The 18583-nt window shown below is 34.9% G+C and overlaps 1 pseudogene; it reads left to right on the forward strand.

The window, feature by feature from the left end:
* The first annotated feature begins 1868 nt into the window (after nt 1-1868).
* Nucleotides 1869-18205, forward strand: LOC148113996 (butyrophilin subfamily 1 member A1-like; annotated as a pseudogene).
* The last annotated feature ends 378 nt before the right edge of the window (nt 18206-18583 follow it).

Below are 18583 nucleotides of genomic sequence, written 5' to 3' on the forward strand. Positions count from 1 at the left end.
GAAGCTATGAGCTATGCCGTGCAGGGCCACTCAAGATGGATAGGTCATAGCAGAGAGCTCTGACAAAACGTGATCCACTGGAGAAGAAAATGGCAACTCACTCCAGTATCTTTGCCATGGACAGTAAAAATGTACTATGGTACTGGAGAAGACTCCTGTGTTTGATCACCTTGGACTGCAAGGTGATCAAACTGGTCAATCCTAGAGGAGATCAACCCTGACTGCTCTTTAGAAGGCCAGATCCTAAAGATGAAACTCAAATATTTTGGCCACCTAATGAGAATGAGGGACTCACTGGAGAAGAGCCGAATGCTGGGAAAGATTGAGGGCAAAAGAAGAACGGGATAACAGAGAATGAGGTGGCTGGATGGAGTCACTGAGGCAGTAAGCGTGAGTTTAAATGGACTCCAGAGGATGGTAGAGGACAGGAAGGCCTGGAGGAACATTGTCCATGGGGTTGCGATGGGTCAGACATGATTTCACAACTAACAACAACAATACCTAATATTCTTTCCTCCTCCCATCTTGCCTATAGCAACAACCTTGTGCAGTGAGTTGGGCTAAGGAAGAGTGACTGGCTTAAAGTCACCCAACTGGGTTTCATGTGTAATGTGGGACTAGAACACATTTTCCTGGTTTGTAGCAGGATACCTTAACTGCTACATCAAAATTTAAAAATAAGAAATATGGATTATTCTTTTAATTATTGAAATATGTTTCAGTTTAATGACAGCTTTGTAATTTAAATGAATGATGTCTTCGTCAGTCTCTGTTTATGAAATAATGTCTTTGTGAAGGTACAATAATAAATGCATAGTTTTATTGTATGCTTTGACATGAGCTTTTCTAGGAAAAAATATAAATGTAGATTGTAACAGGGATATCACTAAGAGCTATTTTATTAAGGAGATATCCTTGTTAGTAAAGAGAAAGAGGGTATTTACTACAATAGTTTTCATTTTAAATAACTTGAAATGGCTGCTTCTTGACTTCTTGTCATGCAGAGTTCAGTTTGCTATGGAATAATAGTTACCCATTCTAGGTGGGTGGGTAAATTTACCATTTAAAACACATAATATTTCTGAATGTATTTTATTCCAACTCATAAATAAGTAACAGCACTTATAGAAATATCTGTTGAACTCACAAGATAAATTAATATTTCAACCTATGTCTTCAGAGAAAATCTTTGGCTTTCTAAGCATTTTTAATATTCCTAGTATTGAGAATATTGTACACAAAAAGTAGAGAAGCATAAAATAAGGGGGAAGTGGAGGGATGCAAGCTAATGTATATTGAGGGCAGCAAGATATGCAGTACAATTAAATTAGACAGATGTAGATTCTTGAAACTTATTTGATATTATCGGAGTCTGTACATATCTTCTCAAAACTCTTAACCTGTACTTGCTAATTTATTTGTCTGTATGGCACACTGCAAAATGAACTAGAAAGAAATAATTGCGAAATATTTATTTTTACATTATATAAGTTTACATACATCACCAAGAGTGTTTGTGACTGGATAGAAATATGATAAATAAACAAACAAATATTTATGGATCAGGGGAAGGAAGAACACTGGCAAAAAATGAAAAATCCAAAGTTGACCATTTATAGTTACATCTTGGAGAATATAGTTTATTTAAACTACAATAATACATTTATTATTCAATTTTTACTTTTTAATTAATTCAACCATATAATACAAGTTTCTTTCAAATTTACATTTTAAAAATGTAAAATTCCATGATTAATTTATATGTGTGTGTTTAGTGATTATATCATCAAAACATCTAATGCATCTTGAAACCTATTATTTTCATTCCAGAGTTGCAAATTAGGTCTATTTTTTCTATCTTCAGCTCCATGTGTTCCTTGTTTTCTGCTGTTTGGATCTTGATATTTCTACAGATCTCACATGTAGTAGGTAACTATTGTTTTGCATAAAATTTATGGCAATGACTCATTTGGCTTTAGGGTAATACCATATGAATGCAGAACAGGAGCCATTTTCTGGTTCTTATTATTTTGCCTTGAAGAGAAAATAGGGCAGCCACAATAAGTAATTGGTAGCATTAACAGCTTTGTCCTAAAATTTATTCTAGAGTCTACTCTTGATTATATCTCATTCTTACAGCCTATTGCAGAAATTCACATTCTACAAACAAGGCAACAAAATTAGGAACAAATGTGGGATGTACTACAAATCTACAGTTTCTACATTCTAATGACTCTCTTGATTTGTTCCTTTTTTAAAAGGTCACTTTTCAATCAAACCACTGAAAGATCCTGTAATTGGATACCTTCACATGGAAGTAATTCTCCCATGTCAAATAGAAATCTCAAAGCCGCCCACGGACACCAAAATCAAGGTTCAGTGGATCTTGAATAAATCATCCCAGAAAATTGAAGTGAAAAACAATCAAGATGCAACAAAGGGTACAAAATATCAAAATCGAACACATCTCTTTGATTCTGAGTTTAAAAAAGGAAACATGTCCATGCTTCTGAGGAACATTAGTCTCTCTGACCAGGGATTATATACCTGTATTATAACCACAGAAAAATGGTATGATGAAACAATAGTTGAGTTGGTTTTAGCAGGTAAGATTATATTGTTTGTTCATAAAATAAATAACCCAATATTATGAGACTGATAACTTGGGATTTTGCAAGGGTCAAGCTGTAGACATAGTAATGAAGAAAAACAAGGTGAAAAAATTGATTTCCATTGGCTTATTATTAATCTCAAACTTGATGAAACCTGATAGTATCCTGTTCTGAATCAAACTGCACAGGCATAATTTTATGACTTCTGCATTTTTAGCAACTGATGGAAACATTCCTTTTCTTCTAAATAACTGTATTTTACTGAAAGGAATATAAATGAATTCTATATTGTTTCTCTTTTTCTTACTTATGAGATGCTCAAGGTTTTTTACACTATAATTATCTGTACTTTCTATAGCTTTAATTTAAGATTAAAATGAAAAGCGAAGAAAGGGAATGGAATTTGTGTCTGTTGCAAATCAGAGTATGAATACTATCTCAAACACCACAAATAAGTAATTTTGAAGTAATCAGCTAAAGAAATTCTAAAGCATCCAGAAATTGAAATATTAAAACCAGAAGATGAATTTTCCCAGGAAACTGAATAATAGCTTTTGATAAAAGTCTTTGTCTTCCCAAAGACGTTGTACTTTGTTTGTTTTGTTTGATCTTCAAGGCTTTTTAGTTTTAAAACTATACTTATTTGGTGGAAGCTCTTTGTACAATTCTAATCTTCAAGTCTATTTATTTATTTATTGGTTCGATTTATATGCCGTCCTTTTCCGGAGACTCAGGGCGGCTTACAATGCGTTAAGAAATAGCCTTCATACTTTTGTATATACCTGCTTAGTAGGGCTTTCGCCCCCCTCCCCAAGTGGTGTTCTTTTTTATACAAAGTCAGCTTATTGCCCCCACAAACCAGGTCCTCATGTTTTCATAAGTTCCTTATGTTTTGAGTGAAAAAGTATATAGAATGCTTATGAATGTAGAGTCCCACTAATGTGTTCAAAAATCCAGTGCAATTGTCCTGTATTTAATACTAGAGGGCTATTAAATATCCAGTTATAGGAAATAACAACTCCCAGCTTACTCTGGGTCCTTTTATTAAACAATTTGTTGCTGGAATCATAAATCTTCTCTGTTGCAGTACAGAGATATTTCTATACTGCAACAGAGGAATATCTCCCCCCCATCCTTCCTCAAGATTTAGATGGCTCCTCATCCTGTTAGCCTTTTGTAAGCACATATTTAGATGCATCTTTTATAATTGCTTGAATCTGTTGGCAAAACAGGTATTGTCTGAAACAAAAATATCATTCTAGGCAAAACATTCATTTTTATTCCAGAAATTCTCCCCAACAATGACAATTTTAATTTCTCTGATTTTATTTACCCTTCTTAATTTCACTCCATAACATAATGTTTTCAAAATGATTACATACCCTTTACAGTATATTTGTCATGATAATGCCCATATATTTTATTTTTTTCTCAATCTAAAAACCAGTTTCCCCCAGCAGTTCTGATGGTCTATTTTCATACTTTTGTTAACATCTTTGTCTTATTATTAATCTTAAACCTGTTAGCCTATCAACATTCTTACTTTTCCCACTAATTTCCCACCAGAGCTCCCTCGAACAGATTTCCCCAAAACTGCCACCAGATCAACATCAAATGCTCTTAATCTACAAGTTTATTTTAAAATCTTTATTCACAATTATTTGTGCTTTCTGTGACATATAAATAAATCTTATCCATTTAATAAAATTATCTCCAAAGTTCATTTCTTTTACAACTGTAAACAAGAAAACACAATTCAAGATATGAAAAGCCTTCTCTGCATCTACTGTAAGAAAACCAATGCACCTTACTTTTCATTGTTTTGCTCCAAGTACTCCAGAATATCCAACACATTTCTAATATTAACTTGTAATTGTCTTTTAGATAAAACCTCACAATATCATGTTTAAGTGTCCATTTTTAAAGTTCTTTCAGAGTAAAGATACCCTAAACCAGCAGTTATCAACAGGGGTCACATGGTCCCCTGGGGCCCTAGAATATTTCTAGGGAGCCATAGCTAAAAACAAGTAACACGATGGCCATAAACATAAAGGTAAAGGTTCCCCTCGCACATACGTGTTAGTCGTTCCCGACTCTAGGGGGTGGTGCTCATCTCAAAGCCAAAGCCAAAGCCAAAGCCAAAGAGCCAGGGCTGTCCGAAGACATCTCTGTGGTTGTGTGGCCGGCATGACTAAATGCCAAAGGCACACAGAATGCTGTTACCTTCCCACCAAAGGTGGTCCCTATTTTTCTACTTGCATTCTTTATGTGCTTTTGAACTTCTAGGTTGGCAGAAACTGGGACAAGTAACAGGAGCTCACCCTGTTACACAGCACTAGGTATTCAAACAGCTAAACTGCCGACCTTTCAATCGATAAGCTCAGCGTCTTAGCCACTAAGCCACCAGATCCCCTACATGGTGGCCATAGTACATGCCAAAAAGGCTATAAAAAAGCGGAGTGCATTATACCACAAATACTGTCTGGTTGATGCCAAAAGTGCTCCATTTACTGACCCATGTCCATATCTGGTAATTGGACTTGGACGGGGTCCACAAGATAGGAACAAGTTCAGGAGGGGGCCATGGGTGAAAAAAGGTTGAAAAATGCTGTTGTAGTCATATTCTATATTTCTCGTGGACATAAAAACTAAAGACTTTGTATTTCTGTGCAGCAAATGGAGGCAATCCCACCATTACCTTAGCAGAGTACAAAGGTGAAGGTATTGGCCTCACCTGCAGCTCTGAGGGGTGGTACCCATCCCCACAGGCTTTCTGGTTGGACAGCAAAGGAAAAAACCGGACAGAGAAGTCAGCTATAGCAGACATGAAGCTCATGGCGGGAATCTTTTCGGTCTTTGCTTCCATTACACTAGAACCAAAACTGGATAATGAAGTCTCCTGCAAAATCATCAACAATCTGGTAAAGAGTGAGAGAGAATCCCGAATCAGTATTTCTGGTGAGTGGGGGGATGGACCAGGGACTGATTTTTAATAGTGGAGCTTACTTGGAATATAGTTTTTGAAAATTATATATTTGCTCATTGTTTTAATGATATGCTGCTTTTAAATACCTATTTGTCAGTGTGACTTATATAATAATAAAAACAAAAATATTATGTCATAACATTTGTTTCAAAGAAAAAGATCAAGCTGCAAATCCAGCACAGACAGAATATTTTGCCCAGGTTTAATACCAAAGTAGCATTTTTTAAAAATTATGGACTGTGTCCACCTCTTTTAAAAATGACTCTACAGGTTTTTCTGCCTTTGCAGTTCCATCTTTAATCTATAGCACATTCACACTTAAAAAACAAAAGGAAAGAAACAAAGATATGGTACTATGTTCATGGTTTTAGATGCAGGAGGAGAGGAAACTTTAGCCAGAGAATTTCTGTTCTATTAGTGTCCAATTCTTTGCATGCCCAAGAGCTGAAAATATGACGATATTTAAGAAGAGTTCTAGAGAAATAGATGGACAGAGAAGATAGAGATAGATAGAGATAGTTGATAGACAGAAAGACTTCAGCATATCTTTTTCACATCACTGGACGTCATTTTCCCAAATTGAGGAAACATTATTTTACTTCCTTACTGAATCTGTAGATTAAATGTATTGTGAATTTAACACATTTATTATGATACTTACCATTGTGACAAAAAGAATGCAGGAAAATCACTGCAGTTGATATGATGCTGCTGAATTTTGGCAGCACAATCTTCAGGCTCTGCAGAAGTCATGAAACAGGGCCTAAGAGTCTGCATATCATACCAGTTAAATACTTAAAGGCCTTATGGTTCAATTATGAAATAATTAAGCAAACTGTATTTTTATTATCCATATGAAGCACAAAAAGAATTTAAAATATGATAAAAAGATCATATGTGTACTATGGAGAGAGAATTCTTTCTATTTTGAATTTGATGGTGGTGATTGCAGAGTCACATGATTTACCTGGAAATCTTGACCTCAAGCCTAAATTAAATTGCATTTAAAATCATTATTTAATTTAAATACAGTAGGTTTTAGATTAAACTTAATTAAGTTAAATTAACTTGATTAAATGAATTAAATTCATTTTAACTCAATTTAGTTTAATTTAATTAATAAATTAAATGATTAATTAAGCTAAATTGAATTAAAATGTTTCATCTCTCATGGTATAGACTTACAAGGTACATCTTGAATACTGGAGTAATTTTAGCTAATTCTTTGTTTTGTTTGCCAATTTTGAATTTCTTTGGGATAAATAATAATAGTAAAAAATTTAGATAAGATTTCAATGTGTCTTTCAGATGATTTTTATCCAACTCCTTCCCCTTGGATTGGACCTTTCATAATCATATTAGTGCTTTTCGGATGCCTGATTGCTTTTGTGGTACATAAATTAGTATTTAGTAAGTATTATAAATTTGTTACTAGAGGAACTTGTGAAGTTATATCCACAAAATATTTTTGGAAATGCCTATTTTTCTGTGTTTGTGCTAATAAATGTGTTGTATGCGGTATAAACACAGAAATGCACCCAATTACATAGTACATATCTACCATGATATCTCTTCAAAAAGCATGATGATCTAATTGTATTTTTCGTAATAATAAATAATATATTCATTTAATGACAGCCATTTCCCAACATGGAGTTCGCCAGAGGGAATATAGTAGATATTACCAGTATGTGTTGTGTTGGAAGGTCTTTACCAAGAACTTTCAGTCCAACAGCCAAACATGCTGCTTTCTTTGTCAAAGATAGAAGTCTGGGGTCCTATGAGATTGACCAATGCCAACCCACCAGCTCCCAGTCACACAGGCTGCTCATCTTTTGAACACAAATCTTGATGTTTTGTTTCTTATAAAATAATTGGGGATTTCCAAAAGTAAATATTTGAAAAGAGATTGTATTAGTATGGTTCGAAATCTGATGAGTTTATATTTCTCTACTTTATTTCAGAAAACTTGCAGGAAATATCTCAGCTCAGTAAGTAACTATCAGCTGCATTTTTTTTCACATTATAACAATGCCTAAAATAAAGTAGGCATATTGTTAAAAAAAGGAGGACAATACCTACTTAAAAATGTATTCTTTTCCTTCCCCTCTCCCATAAAGAGGTAAATCAATGATGTTTATTGACATCACTGTCAATGAACATCACTGTTCACTTCACTGAACATTTCAGTTTTTCACTTTATGTTTATTTTTGCACCTACAATTGCAGTGCACGTTTCTCTCTAAACCTTCATTTTTATGTGCAGTTTCCTTAGTATACTGTAGAAAACAAGAGATAAGATGTTAGGTATTTTTGGAAGATCGATGAAAGTTTACTTGTAGTTTTCAATAAAAGAGGCTAATATCTGTGTCCATTTAGAAGCATATATATGTCTCATTCTGGTGATAACACATTGAATGCAATATATCATTTCAGTTTTAAGGAATAATAATTGTATTACTTTCTGCAGAAAAAGAAATAAAGGGAAAAAAAGATGGTAAGTGCCTTTTAAAAGTATATATTCTATAATATAAAATGGTCCTGCGATATATCTCTCAATGTGTCAGTGCAGCTCTCCAATCAGAATAACATTCTAATTTAAAAGGTTTAAAGAAGAAATAAATAAACAGACCCATAAAAATTTTACAACTACCCTGTTTCCTCTAAAATAAGACATCCCCTGATAATAAGCCTAATCGGGCTTTTGAGCACATGGCAATAAGGCCAAGCACTTATTTCAGGGTTCAAAAAATATTTTCGGGGAAACACAGTTAAAAAAACATCAAATATTTTATTTGCTGAAATAAAAATAAATGTATTATTTTGTATCTTTAAAGGTTTGGAGGAAAAAACTCCACTCAACGTTTTGAATTTCAGCAATCTGATTGGCATTCTCTGATCCAGATTGCTTTGTTCTTCTTGGAAGACATGGATGGGTGGAGATATAGATGTGAAAGGTGATAGATAGATGATATTTGATAATGCTGCTATGGTAGTTGTAGCAATTGAGATTACTACAGTTTGTATAGGAGTTGAAGATTCTTGGAGAAGAATCTGCCAGAGAGAGGCAAAAAATATCTTGCATATCTCAGGACAGGTCAGAATTTATAGAGGAGGGATTTAGGATCCAAGAATAATGAATAAACACTATGACTTATGTGAGATCAGATATTCAAACAAAGCTCAGGAAGAAAGAAAATTTTGGGGTCCAGAAATAGTCATTTCTAGCTTGGTGATCCCAAGTCATATTTGGAAAGATTCTACTAGGACTGTGATGGCAAATCTATGGCACACGTGCCACAGGTGGTATGCAGAGTCCTCTCTGTAGGGCACGTGTGCCATCAGCCCAGCTCAGCTCTCTGTGGCATTTCTTTCATGAGCTTCTGTTTCCCTCCAAATGACAAAACAGAAGCTCATGAAAGAAAAAGATCTTACTTCTGGCAGAGCTGCTGGTTTTGGGATGCCCCACCTCCTGCCGGCTAGCTGGTCTTCAGGTCTATGCTGTGCATGCGCACATGTTCGCACATGCACATACATGTTCATGCATGCACACGCACCTTGCAGTTTGGGCATGGGCATGCGGTTTGGGCACTTGTTACCTAAAAAATTCACTTGTACTAGGAGGTCAAGGATCATCATATAAGAGAGAAAATAACAGTTTCTGATAACTTAACATGTTCTAGCATACCAGGAAGCCAATTGTGCTGGTACAATTTATTTTTGTCTTTAAGTATAAAGTGAAGCTATCCAAGAGGCAAAGTAGCAGAATGGATCCTTTTCTTATGTTGGGGAAAGTAAGGTTTTGATTCACCATGTGTGCACTTATACTATTGTAAATATAGATAAAACTATGGGAAAGTTTTACAAACTTCTACTTTTGTCTGATAACATTTCTACTCTTTTCAGAAAACTATTGTCAAAAAAATGCCACTGGTAAGACAGAAATATTTTCCTTTTATGTATATATATTTAAAACCCAATATATAGGATTGGGTTTTGTAGCTGGAAAATTATAATGTAGTTTTTTAAACATAAAGATATTTTACAAGCAGATATAGTTCATATTGCTGAGAAACCATAACCCTAAAAACATTTTGTACCATTCTCAGACATTTTAAGAACTTAGAACAGAGAAGAAATTTGTAGAGGAAAAACTCAATGAAACACAAAGTTACTGATTATAAATAAAATGAGAAAAAAATAAACTCATTGAATGTAGGCTTTAAGAAAAAATTGAGAGGGAAAATAAGAGAAGAGAGGAGAAAAACACATACTGTATTAAACTACTTTTCTTATGGTTTATTTACTTTGTGACACAGGAACCAATAGATCTAAGTTATGGCATATTTCATTGAAGTTAATCTTAGATGTTCCACTTCCATTCAATCCAAACAAACTGAAAATTGTATGTTTTTTATGCGCAATCACCTTCGAACACTTTATCTTTCAAATTTTACCATTTATTGTGGGTTACCACAACTGAACTTTATCAAATTATAACTTGATAACCAATGCATTCCAAAAAGTCCCTCATTGGATGAATGGCTGAAAAAACTGATAGCAGTAGCAGAGATGACTAAATTAAAATCAGAGAAAATAAGACATCCAAATTTATTTCTACTTGAAAACCTTTCCTAGATTTTGTGCTTGAGATGACAAAAAATATATATATGAAACTTTGAATTTGGGTTTTGATGGTTAGATAAGTATGTTACAGAAATGGCTGGTACATATAAAGTATGTAAAAGTAAAAACTTGAAGCTGTATGTCTTATTGTACTGTGCTGAAAGAGTCAGAATACTTTTCTTTCCTTTTTCTCTTTTACCCTACTCTTCTCTTACCTCCTTTCCCTTCCCCATTTTCCCACTATTTTTATTTGTATATTATACTTTAATAAATGTAATAAAATTATTCAAAAAAACACAATGCATTCTAAAAATTGTATTCATTTGTATAAAGGCAACAACTGTAATAAATATAATCTTTGTTGTAGAAATGGAGAAAAACATGTTTGAAACAAGTAAGTATCCTTTTACGTAATGAACAATCACAGTATGCTTGTTTTATTCACCAAATATGAACATGGGTGCATACAAGTTATGAGTACTATCATTACTAATCAATTATCTTTAAAAATACTCTTGGAAAATGAAAAAAAACTAATCCCATTGTGGTGAAAAAGAAAGGGTACAATCAAAAGATAACAGTAAAATGTTATAAGTGGATAGTTTAAAACCATAACTGGTTTCTTTAATTTTATCTCTTCCATTCATAATATCAAAGGTTTTCTGCAAATAGCATCCATTCCAGTTAAGAGTAACATAATTTCTATTAATTCAATAGATATCTGGTACTGGAGACCACAAAGAGAGTCCTTGGGTTAAGATGGCAAATGAGCTTATCAAGTTCAATATCATGTGACTGCATCACTTAGCAATGGCAATTCCAGCAGTCTTCTTTGTCATTGTTAAATGAGGATTGTGGGTCATTAAGCAAGGACTTCATGTGAACAGGACTTGTGACTTCTTTGCTTCTCCAATAAGCAAAGTCAATGGGAGAGCTGTGAGGAAGTTGCAAATCCCAAGCACAACAACCATTCTTTAGGCAGCTTGCAAGCAGGCAAGTGGGTGCATAAGTACTACACATTTCTACTCTGGAGGGTATTAAATAATATTCCCTTTATTATAATTCCTTCAACCCTTGTTAAAAATGCTACATAGTCAGGATTGCTTATTTGTTTTATAAATGGGACAGTCTTCTTTGAGGCATTAAATTCTTTTATTAATTTATATCAATGATTCATTATAGTAATTCAAATAATTGTTTTATAGGTCTTATTGATATCCAAGAGCGTCAAGGTAAGAGGAAATATAATATATACATATGGACTAAAAGCTGAATTGAGGGATAAGAAGCAATAGGGATATAATCATGGCATTTTATACATATTGAAGAATTCATTTTCTGAATTTCTTTCAAGCTTAGTTCAAATAACTTTACTGTACAATTATATATGAGCCTTGGTAGTGCAGTGGTTAGGTTGCAGTACTGCAGGCTACTTCTGCTGCCTGCCAGCTGTCTGTGATTTGGCGGTTCAAATCTCACCAGGCTCAAGGTTGACTTCCATCCTTCCAAGGTGGATAAAATGAGGGCCCAAATTGTTGGGAGCAATATGCTGACTCTGTAAACCACTTAGAGAGGGCTGTAAAGCACTGTAAAGCGGTATATGTCTAAGTGTTATTCCATATATAACACCACAACTTTATCCTGTACTTCTTTTAAGAGTATAATCAATGTTGATACCTTTCTATTACAGGACGACTCAAGAGAGAATTAGGTAAGTTGGAATACCTTTGATAAAACATTTACAATTATTGATTTCTATATTTTTAAATACAGATTTATTAAATTAAAAAAAATTAAAATAGAAAATGACTACGAAGAAGGAGGAAAAGGGAATTAAAAAGAGGAAAAGTTAAAAAATGAAAAGTAAAGTTAAAAAATGTAAAAAAAGGGAGCGGGGAAAAAAGCTTCCAACTTTCCTGCAGATGCAAATATATAATCAAGTAACCTCTTACTTTAAGTTGGACATAACACAACTAATATCTAACTCTAAATTTAACAACATATACCTTATTTTATAGTCTTATAAAATAATAAAATCATTAATTCAAAAGTACCTATCCATCAATATTGAACAAGATTGTAAAAATAATATCTAGTTTAAAAATAAACCTAAATAAAATTGTAGAATATCCATAATATGCATCAATTCTTTTTTCCAAATCCACTTTTTGTTATTAAATTTTATATTTACTTCATTTCTATGCATTGCATTACTAATAAAACCAAAAAAAACACATTTGATAATTGTACTGATCCATCAAAATAATTTCCAAAAATTTCCAATCTCAAATACATATCCATCTTTACATTCTTATGTAAAAATAGACTATCATAAAATTCATTTCTTAAACCCACATACTTTTTGATAATAAAAATTAATAGTAATTTTACAAATTTCATCTTATCTCACTAAAATAAAGAAAATAAGATAAAATAAAATAACATAGCATCAAAGTACATTTTAATCCTTTAATAAAGTTTAGTCCCACCCAAAAAGTTTAAATATCCAAATCTTCATCTTCTTTTTATAGACTAAATCCAAGTCCCAGATCATTTTTTAAAATTAAATTTTTAAAATTTAAAATAGCTTTAAAATATTGAAAGCCACCAAAAGAGCAAAAAGCAAACAAGCAAACAAGTTACGGGTGAGCTGCACCGAGAAGTTCCTTACTGGAAGTCAGTTATTTATTTCTATTGGAAAACAATTTGTTACACCTTACTAAGGTATCATATTTTCTGCTGAGCAATATTTCTTAGAAAACAGTTCTGTACCAAACCTCTTGACAATTTTACAGTACCAGAATATGGTACAATTTTAACCTGTCTCTCTGGATCATATTCAATATTGCCAAACCCTTCAATTTAAGATAGAATTAGACCATTACAATTTCTTTTTGGACTTCAAAAGGAACTTGAGATGTTAGAGAGACAGAATATTTTGTGCAACATAATATGTAAAACTTTCATTCAAACTCAGATGCAGTAGGGATTTGCCAATGAAGGTATCATCAGTAGTTTTGTTTTGGTCTTTCAGATCAACTTTGCATTTGAGAGGTCTCCAAGGGTCACCTGCAGCAGTGACTCCAAAATGATGTCAGTCACATGGTGACATCAGCATGCAAATGACATTATAAATTTGTGTTTTGACACTTCATGCAAGTACATAAACATATGTGTGATGACATTACCATTTCATTCCCCCCAATATTCTGTTTAACTCAGGGGTGGGTTCTAAATTTTTTTACTACCGGTTCTGTGGGCATGGCTTATTTTGTGGGCGTGGCTTGGAGGTCATGTGACTGGGTGGGTGTGGCTAGCTAGTCATATGACCGGGTGGCCATGGCTATATGTTTAGGGACTACTCAGAGGGCTGAAAAAAGTCATTTCTGACTGGTCCTCACACTTATGACCACCCTCACATTTATGCCCGTGTAACATTCTTAACAACCATGTCACTCATTTCACAACTGCTTCTCTTCACCATGGTGATAAGATAGGGCAAAAAACGTAAAATGTGAGGACAGTCGTAAATTCGAGGACTGGTCAAAAGTGCGAGGACCAGTCAAAAATAACTTTTTCAGCCCCCTGAGAAGTCCATATGCACAAAAGGACTACCCAGAGGGCTGAAAAAAGTATTTCTGACAGTCCTCACACTTTTGACCGGTCTTCGCACTTATGACTGGTCATCATTTATGCCCATTGTAGCATTCTTAACAACCGTGTCACTCATTTCACAACTGCTTCTCTTCACCATGGTGACAAGCTAGGGCAAAAACGTAAAATGTGAGGACAGTTATAAGTTCGAGGACTGGTCAAAAGTGCGAGGACCAGTCAAAAATAACTTTTTCAGCCTTCTGAGTAGTCCATATGCACAAAAGGATACAGCAATAGAGAGGGGTGAAGGAAGGAGAAGAGAGATGGAAGAAGGAAGGAGAGAGAGGGAAGGAAGAGAAATGAGGAAGGAAGGGAAGGGAAATTAGAGTAGGAGTGAGGGGAAGAGAGGGAGGAAGAGAGGAGGAGAAGGAGAAAGGAAGAGGAAGTAGGGAGGAGAAGAAGGGGGGAAAGAAAAAGTAAGAAGGAAAGAAAAGAGAGAGGTGGTAGGTTTGAGGAGAAAGATTGCTGTACAGCAAAAAAGATGAAAGAGAAGAAAGCCAACCCCAAACAAATATAAAGATATTAAGATAAAGAATGAATTGTTAAACTTTAAAGAATAAAAGAGAACAAATATGAATAAATAGCAATAATTAGAAACGCACATACAAACATACAATGTATATTCTTTGAACAGAGTATTTGGCCGGTTCACAAATTTAAACAGTGTTTAGTCATTTCAATTAAATTTACAATTTCTATATTTCCTTTTTGCCATATTTATTCCTCATCTATTTTTTTTAAAAAAACCAATATTACCCTTCATCCTCATCTCTAATCAAATTCAATTTTTCCCTTCTATTCTATATTATACCCCTTCCCATTGTCATCTATTTTTATATCCATCCTCACATTGATTAATTATGTAATATTACAGTTGTTTAATACAAATTCAACATTTTAATATAAATCAATTAGTTATATAACTATCTTTTTTGTATATTAATCAATATGAACATGAATATTCCAATTATTTCCATGCAATCCAATTTCTTACAAATCAATTAATTATATTATATTATAAACCAAATAATTTCCCCCATATATTTCTCCAAACCACAACTTAACCATTTCTGCTTTCAACACAATATACAATTAATAGTATCTCAATTATTACAATTCCCTAGTTAAATAGAGCTTTTTTTCTTTTGTGTTTTAAAATCTTGAATTCTCCTCTTTTGCCCTACATTTCCCATTGTTTGCACCTACCTTTTTTGGTGAGGAAAAATAAAAATAAATCTCTCTCTGCCTTATTTTGTCACGTTGCAGCAAAGAGCCTACTTTACTTTCAGTTTCGTTTTTTCAGCATAGCTAGAGAAAAAAAATCTGCTCCAGCACTCTTTTCAGCTAGCAACAGAGCCCTGCGCAAAACAGCTGAGATTCGGGAGGCTGATCTAATCAACTTGTGCTAATTAACCTATGCTGAAGCTGAAAGGGGCTGTTTTTTCTTGCTGTTTGCTTGCAAGGAGGTAACTGCTGTGAGGCACAGGCCAAAGGGTGGGGGCCACCCTCCTTGCCACTTAGCACCCCCTGTCACCCCCTTTTGCCTCTAGCGCCCCCCTGCCACCCCCTTGCCTCTTACCGCCCCACTAAGGCATGGTACCACCCACTTTGGCAACCACTGGCTTAACTACTTAACTACTGGTTCTACCGAAGTAGAATCCCACCACTGGGTCTACCCATTTATTTTTGTAGGCACTGGTCTACTCATTTGTTTTTTTTAACACTGATCAGCTGTAGGGCGGCCCTTTGAAGCCCCATGGCAAGAGTTTAAACAGTTTTTTTTCCCTCTAGCCATCAGCTGGTACTCAGGAGGCAGCAATAGATTGGAAGTGGGCGGGGTAAGCAAACAGTGACCGGGCCGGGAACCGGTTCGGGGGCGTGGCCAGCCAATCTTATTACCGGTTCTCCGAACTATTAAAATTTTTTACTACCGGTTCTTGTGAACCGGTGCGAACCGAGAGCAACCCACCACTGGTTTAACTACAGAATAAGAGAAAGGCATTCTTTACAACCACTACAGTACAATAATGACCTTCAGATATAGCAGAAACCACACAACACAGGACTAACTTATGCTTACTATTCTCATGCAATTCAGGTTTTCTTGCTGCCAGACATTATAGTTTATTTATATGGTGTGTATGTGTCTCTGTGTGTCTGTGTCCTTCATCAGGCTGCAGAAGTAAAGCTCAAAACTTTGAGCTCTCAACATTATTTCTCCAGCCCAGCAACAGGAGTTCCCATCCCTATATGGAAGGAATGTGACCACTTCATTGAACAACTGCAAATCTGGCTCTCCTACTTCCAGTTGTTAAGTAACTGGAAAGGGTTGTTAAGAGGATGCAGCAAAAGAGCTGCCTACTGAAGCAAAACTGCAAAACTAACCCATTTAATTTCTCCAGTCCAGAACAGGAGTTCTCTCCCCTCCCAATGTGGAAGGATAATCATACATTGGACTGGGGAAATGGTGGGGATCTTTTCAATTTTGCTTCAGTAGGCTGTTCTTTTGCCACAAGAGTTCCCTTCTACCCACATAAGGGAGCTGCCTGCCCACCTTTGGCAGGCAGTTCTATCATTCTGTTCACTTCTGCACAGTTTCTAAATGACTGCAATTGGAAAAGCTGGGATTGTGGTTATTTAGAGTTGTGTGGGCCTCTCACTTAATGGTCACTTCACTCAGCAACTGATATTCTGGTCCCAATTGTGGTTGGAACTTGAGGACCAGCTCTATTCTAACCAGCTTTTGATTGATTTTTCTCACTTTTGTAGAATTTCGAAGAATTCAGAGTCATGCAGGTAAGAATGGTTAGATCTAACACATACAAAACTCTTTCACAAAGTTCCATGAATGTTAACTTATTGAGTAAATGCATCCAAGGACATGGACAAGGACCTAGATAGAGAGGAATTTTGGGGAGTTCTGCATTTTGCTTATGTGTGTGAGCTCATGCTTAGGAGAAGATATATATTGAATGTACTCCTCTCCTTCATGAGAAACTGGGAATCTGTGAATGTTTGGCTTTTCATAACAGCAGTTAAATTGATTAGAGATAAATGGCCTAATGAAAAGAGTATATCAGAAAAGCTACTCAGAATGAATTAACATGGAGAATATTAGATTTGTCTAACCATAGTACAGGAAATATAGGGCCTCGCAAAACTTCAAACTGAGGCTATGGGTTATTTCATGTTATCAGATAAACTGGATGCTAAAAAAAGATGGTTTGTTTGGTTTTAAAAGTCAGGAACAACATCCTTAAAAGAATAAAGAGTGACAGTTGGGATTGGAAAGAAAGACGTGGAAGAAATTTGAAAGAGAAAATTGGCTAGCTCAAGCTTCTCAAAAGACAACAGGATGAGAAACAGAGAAGATACAAATATTTACAGGAAGTTTCTGCCCAGCAGAGATAGAAAAATAAATAATTAATCATGTCCAATCCTCCTTCCTGTGAAAATATCACTGAAGAAAATCTTGAATCGCTTTAAAGCATTATAATCTTTTTATTAGGAGCACCCTATAAATAAAAATAGTGTATCCATTTTTAATATTTTTCATTAAATTACAATTATTGTTTGGGACACCTTGATCCAGTAAAGGTAAACCACAGTTAATTTACCTTCAGTTGTATTCAGTTTGTTTCAGAGATGCAATCAAGCCATTTATATGATTAAATACTTTTAGTAAAGCCTACTTAACATATTTACTCTCTGAAAAGTGTTTCTCTCTTCTACTGTTTCCTCCTTTTTATTTGTAGTTGCCATTTATTTGGATTCAGACTGTAAGCATCCAGCCATCACCATCAGCAATGGTGACAAGAGAGCCTCCATTAAGGACGCTGAAAATGCAAAATCTACTATGGGGTCTCTAGTGGTTGTGGGGAAAGAGGGTTATGTTTCTGGGAAGCACTACTGGGAGGTATGGGTGGGGGACCGGCTGGACTGGGAGTTGGGGGTGCTGAGTCAGACTCAAAGGGACAGAGCCAGAAAGGAGAAATTTTCTGTACCACTTGGAGAAGAACATTGGGGATTAAGAAGTGTCAGAGGAGATTTGTTTTCTAGTCAAAATAAGGAAAAGGTTGAAAAAAAACCAGATTTCTTTTATGAAAATATTGGCTTGTTTCTGGATCAACAATCAAGTAAAATATATTTCTATAGTGCCTATATAGGGGCACCGCTACTTATAACCACCATTACCCTTCAGTCAACTGAGAAATTGTACCCTTTTTTAACTTTCGGTGAGTGTGCCATAGATTGTGCTGAAGGTGCATTAGGTAATTCACATGAAAAGTCACTTCCTTCTAATGAAAGAGAGGATGGGCTCCATTAGTTTTTTTCTGAAAAATATCTCAACCTACCACAAAGAATATAAAATAATTAGTATCAAACATTCCATAAAAAATCATCTAAGTGGATTGTTTGCTTTGGTTTACAATTGTAAAAAGTATGGGCTATGTGTTGACCTGAGCCCTTTAATACAGAGGTTTTTCCTGAGGCTTTAAGTCCTCAGCTATGCAAGGCATCCTGGTATTTTGTCTCTCACATACAGATTAGTCAATCAATCAATCAATCAATCAATCAGAATAGAACTGGAAGTCTTCTAGTCCAGCCCCCTGCTCAAGCAGGACACCCTATACCATTTCAGACAAGTGAGTGTCCAGTGTCTTTTAAAAACCTTCAGTGATGAAGCACCCACCACTTCTGAAGA

The sequence above is a fragment of the Pantherophis guttatus genome, chromosome 4 (genome assembly GCF_059756535.1).
Source record: "Pantherophis guttatus breed Tessera chromosome 4, ASM5975653v1, whole genome shotgun sequence".
Taxonomy (NCBI): domain Eukaryota; kingdom Metazoa; phylum Chordata; class Lepidosauria; order Squamata; family Colubridae; genus Pantherophis; species Pantherophis guttatus.